A 6,221-nucleotide genomic window follows, 5' to 3' on the forward strand; every position below is an offset into this window, starting at 1 on the left:
AGAGTGCCTACTGGTTGGAAAGTTTCCCAACTGCACATTTTTATAATAAATTATTACAATAATGCAAAAGAAACAACATAATATCTGTCATTCTATGGTAAAAGAAAAATACATATAAAATGCAATAGATATTAGACAACAGAAAGTTCACAAAGCACTTATATCAGGACAAAGCAAACAAAAACTTCACCGAATTGGAAAGACTCATACAATTTCTAAACCTAAGCAATACACACACAAAGGCTGGTTCAGGTGTTCGATTTAAGGAAGATCTCATGGTTTCTAGATCAAGGGTCGGAAATTATTAGGAAAATCACCAAAAACGTCAAAATGCAACCCAGCCATAGATAAATAACACTTTCATCTGTATCTCACATATGTTCTTACACAAAGATAGATGATAAAAAAACATACATTCTTTACAAACATTATAAAATAGTTGATTCTCGCAGACTTTATGATGTTAGAAGAATTCAAAAGTAGTCTCAAAAAGCTAGATTAAAGTGTACGTCATACAAATTGTGCATAGTTGATGGTTAAGTGTCTACTCATAATCGCTTGGTCATTGTCCAAACCCTGAAAACATCCTCTCAAAGTAAATATGGGGAAGGTCGCATAACTAGGACCTTCCTTAGACCCAACTCAGAGTACGAGCCTTGTGCACTGGTATGATATTTGGCCAATTGTATGCTTACAAAATTTGGGCAATAGCATGGTGTCTGACAGCCCAAATAAAAGCAGTATATTTATAGCCAACAATAAAAGCATGTTCAAGACATGCATGTCAATGATTATTTTCACCTGAAAAACTGAGTTTTGAGGCACTGCCTCAGCAGGAGATCTCTGAGAAGATATATGTCATCAAAAGTAGCAAAAGAACCACTACTTCCAAATCCAGGCAACGACATAGACTGAATTGTTGATATAGTTGTTGCAGCACCAGGACTAATTTTACGAAGTGTTCGATAGGCAACACCAAGTAATGCCCCTCAATGCACACCAATGACCTAAGTAGAGAAATTTTCAAGTTAAGATGGGAAACAATCCATGTAGAATGCAACAATCAAGTATAGCACTGAGAAACAAATGCAAGTTTAACGATACGAAATCATATAAACGCTAATTAAAAAGGGAAGTATCAATTCTACCAACAAGACAGTGAAAATCCTACCAATATTTGACAACAGCCTAAAATATCATAGACCACTTATTTTTCATAGAGAATGATGAGAATGACTAACATGGTTTATAATATTCATCTACTTAATAGGAAATAAAACAGTTTATTAAGGACAACAAAAATTGTGGGAGAGATTGTTACATACAACTAAGAAACCCATCTTTCCTCATAATCAAATAACAAATGCATGAAGAGTAAATCAAACTCTAATGAAATGATAAAACAATAAACACTAAGCAAGGAGATCAAGATATCGGTTCACTTTGGTTGCCAATGGACCTCATTAATATGTTTAACATTCCATCTTCCAGTAAAATAAAAACTTGAACATTAGCAGAAGCAGTAGTAGTAGCTGTTGCTACTGCCTGAGCTACAACTACTTCTTTAGCTTTTTTTAGATAAACTGCCCTCGGGGGATGGAATTGTCAGAGATGTAAATATGACATTAATTCTCAAAGTCTAATATATTAATAACCAACAATTACATAAGAACCAAACTGTCATGGTCGGAGGAGAAGAGGAAGAACGAAGGAACGAGGAGGATTTGGGAATAGAGGAACGAGGGTTAGGGATTGAGGAGAGTAATTTGGGAATTGAAATCAGAAAAGGGTCTGAAGCACGAGGGAGTCATGTGTCTCACCTATCTGATGGGTTGGAGCAGACTAAGGAGTACCAGACGAGATGGAGTGGCCCTATCAAGATGGCCCAATACCTGCAGCACCAAAAGAAGGATAAGAAGCAGTTGGTTAAGCATTCTGTTAGTACAGAATGCCAGCTGGAATTGTTAGATTTCCCGTACTAGCTAGTAACTAAATAAATACCTGCTGTGTAATCAACATTTCCCTTATGAAATGAATGATGAACTTTCCTTTTCTCTAAATTCTCTCTTCTTCTATCATCTCTATTCTCGTAATCTTCTCTATTTCTCTTCAATCCATAACAATTGGTATCTAGAGCCTCAATTCCTGGCAATTTTTCAGTGGGTGTGACAAAGACAAACCAGAATATGGCTGAAACTGATTTTTCTGTACTTCAAAAACAAATTGCAGACTTGGCTGCGTTGGTGAAGCAAGGCCAAGATGATTCTAATCCACCTAAATGGTGGAAAAAGCAGGAAAGCCGATTGAATACGTTGGAATCTAACTGGAAACAAATCAGAGATATGTGGAGCAGATCTTACAGATTTTGAAGGATAAAAGTGTGAGCAAAAGCAAATGAATGGGGACTGCTTTACTCAAACTACAAGAACAAATCAGTTCAGAGAATAAACAGGTAAATATTCCTAACCTTCCTAAGACTGATGGAAGAAACCTATGTTAGTGACAGGGATGAATGAATCTCGATTTTCATATAAGATCAGTGAATCTGAAATCCTAAAATCTAAACCAGCACATGGTGACTCCACTAATGAGTTCACAGCCAAGGATATTAGGATACTTCACAATAGAGGGCATAAACTGTTTGAAAAAATGTCTAAGCTAACGTTTCAGCATTGGATAGATCATGGCAGTAATGACAAAATGTTAAGACAAGTTTTCACAGGTGGTGTTGATAAATTCATCAAATGTGAGTTCAATGTCGAGGGGATAAACCTCTACATGAACAGAACAAAAAAATGGATTAGGTTGGAATTTGCACAGCAACTTCAAAATCAAATGGAGATTCCAGATGCACTAAGAAAGAGAATCGCCCCTTATTATGATACGGGATGGAGGATGGACCACTATAAAACTCAAATTCTACAGTGCCAAAAATCTGCTATAGAACATTCCTTTAAGGCAGTGTTGACAAGTCTTTCCAAACCAGGTGGTGGCGAGTTTGGAAGGTTCTACAGCTTGCCTGCCCTGAATGATCCAAGGATTGATAAACTGCCATACTCTATTAGAATCTTGCTTGAATCTGCGGTTCGTAACTGCGAAAACTTCCACGATTTCACTGGAGTGCTTGCTGAGGTTGACCTTGCTTGTATGCGTAATGCAATGCACAAACTTGACAGTGATACAATTAATCCTATGGTTACTGTAGATATTGTCATTGACCATTCAGTTCAAGTTGATGTAACCAGATCAGAAAATGCAGTGCAAGCAAACATGGAACTTGAGTTTCAGAGTAACAAGGAAAGATTTTTTTTCCTTAAGTTGGGATCTACTGGCTTTCATAAAATGCTTGTTGTTCCTCCTAGTTCTAGTATTGTGCATCAAGTTAATCTTGAATATATCGGGCGGGTTGTTTTCAACACCAACGGAATGTTGTACCCCAATAATGTGGTTGGAACTGATTCCCATACAACTATGATAGATGGTCTTGGAGTAGCTGGTTGGGGAGTTGGTGGTATTAAAGCTGAGGCAGCCATGCTTGGTCAGCCTATGAGCATGGTTTTACTTGGTGTTGTTGGATTAAAGTTATTTGGAAAATTAAGAAATGGTGTGACATCTACTAACATGATTATAACCGTGACACAAATACTGAGGAAGCATGGTGTTGTTGGCAAATTCGTTGAGTTTTATGGGGACAAGTTAGAGTATTTAAATGTTACTGATTTTCAGCTTTTAAAGGAAGCTGTTGATCTTGACATCCGTGTCCAAATTGATAAAGACATTGGGATAATAACAATTATTGATTCAGGCTTGGGTATGACAAAACAAGAACTTGTTGATTGTCTTGGAACAATTAAACAGGGTGGAACTGCTAAGTTCTTGAAGGCTGTGAAGGAAAGCAAAGATGCTGGTACAAACAACAATTTGATCAGTCAGTTTGGAGTTGATTTCTATTCAGCATATTTGGTTTCTGACAAGGTAGTTGTTTCAACAAAGAGTCCGAAATCATACGTACGGGAAGGAGAAGTAAATGAAAGCTCCTATTCTATTTGGGAGGAGACAACTCCAGAATGGCCTCAAAAGCTTGTGAAGAATTATTCACAAATTGTTTCTTTCCAAATTTATACATGGCAGGAAAAGGGAATCAATAAAGAGGTCAAAGTTGATGGGGACCCAGTGAAGCTAAAAAGTCTGGTCAAGATGAAAACATTGAGAAAAGAAGAAAACAAAGAAGGTTGTGGAGAACTACGGGGATTGGGAGCTTACAAATGAAACTCAACCTATTGGGAATATGCTACTCATCTATGGACTATGTGGGTGTATTACGTCGGAATATTATGGATTTAAGGATATACTCTAGGGTGGAAGAATATTTTAGTGGCTATGAAGGATCAACTCTCCTTAGTTGGTATAGAGAAATTATTGACAGAAAAATTATTCTTGTCAATGTGGTTAATGCTAAAACTTATGAGGTTACTGTTGCAGATTATAACAGTCGTTTTTTATTTGGGTACACATCAGTTCGATCAGATTTGGTTGTTGGAGAACTTAGAATGTTTGAACCAATTGGAAATTTTTCCTTAAACTTCAACTGGTGGAGATAATTGCTCTTATCGGAAGGGAAATAGAAGGTGCTGAACTAACTGTTGTGGCAGTGATTCTAACAGTTGAAACCCAACAATGGGTTTGGGGCAAATATAAGAAGTATGTGGGGTCTAAGTTTGGGTCTATTAAGCTGCCAATCCAAGGACCATGCCTAGCTATTGGGTTTCTACCCCTCCATTTTGATGATATTCGAGTTGGGCAACTTGTTACCTTGAAACGAAGAAATGAGAGGCTAAAAGATATACGGAAGAGCATAGTTTCACAAAACAATGATGCGGTGTGGTATGAAGTGAGTGTGAATCCAAATAAACCACCTACTCTGCTATGGTGTTTAGAATTAACAGTGTATAAGGTCCCAGATATGTTGCAAAACAGAATTAAACAACATGCTGATAGAAATCGAAGTGAAAGACAGTTTCAATTCGAAGAAGAAGTATACCTAAATTTGCAGCTCTACAGGCAGACATCCATTGCCCTGCGAAGGAAATTGAAGTTAGCAGTGAAATTTTATGGACCTTATGGAATTCTGGAAAAAATAGGAACAATAGCCTATCGGTTGGACTTACCAGATTCCTCTCGCTTGCATCCAGTATTCCATGTGAGCCTCTTGAAGAAGTTCATAGGCGATTCATCCACTGCTGTCACCAAGCCTCAACAGTTGATGAAAAAGGGCTGTTACAAATCAAACCCTTAAAGATTATGGGCAGAAGGATTGTAAACAGAAATGGCAAAACTGTGACTCAACTTTTGGGTCGCTGGGAGAATCTCGATGAAGAGTATGACACTGGGGAGGATTATTCGACTCTAAAGGGACAGTTTACTGCGTTTGATCCTTGGGGACAAGGCTCGTCTCGAGGGGTGGGTATTGTCATGGTCGGAGGAGAAGAGGAAGAACGAAGGAACGAGGAGGATTTGGGAATAGAGGAACGAGGGTTAGGGATTGAGGAGAGTAATTTGGGAATTGAAATCAGAAAAGGGTCTGAAGCACGAGGGAGTCATGTGTCTCACCTATCTGATGGGTTGGAGCAGACTAAGGAGTACCAGACGAGATGGAGTGGCCCTATCAAGATGGCCCAATACCTGCAGCACCAAAAGAAGGATAAGAAGCAGTTGGTTAAGCATTCTGTTAGTACAGAATGCCAGCTGGAATTGTTAGATTTCCCGTACTAGCTAGTAACTAAATAAATACCTGCTGTGTAATCAACATTTCCCTTATGAAATGAATGATGAACTTTCCTTTTCTCTAAATTCTCTCTTCTTCTATCATCTCTATTCTCGTAATCTTCTCTATTTCTCTTCAATCCATAACACAAACATTACAAATAATTGCCAATTCAAAGAAACAACCAAAGAAACCAAAAGCACAGCTCCTAACAATATCCTCCACAGTCACTAACCAATTCCTGACTTAGCTAGACAATCAGCTTCCACATTCATACCTCTGCTGATATGCTTAATAATAACATTATAAAGCACCACTGACTTCTGAATTTCTGAAATAAAATCAACAAGGTGAACCGGGCAAAGATAGTGGGAAAGATAACTATGAGGGAGGTTTTTAATGAGGCCTTCTATTCCTATCAAAAATTCTCAAAGTCTAATAGAGAACCAAATTCAAA

This window comes from Hibiscus syriacus, unplaced genomic scaffold (genome assembly GCF_006381635.1).
Source record: "Hibiscus syriacus cultivar Baekdansim isolate YM2019G1 unplaced genomic scaffold, ASM638163v2 tig00111873_pilon, whole genome shotgun sequence".
NCBI lineage: Eukaryota > Viridiplantae > Streptophyta > Magnoliopsida > Malvales > Malvaceae > Hibiscus > Hibiscus syriacus.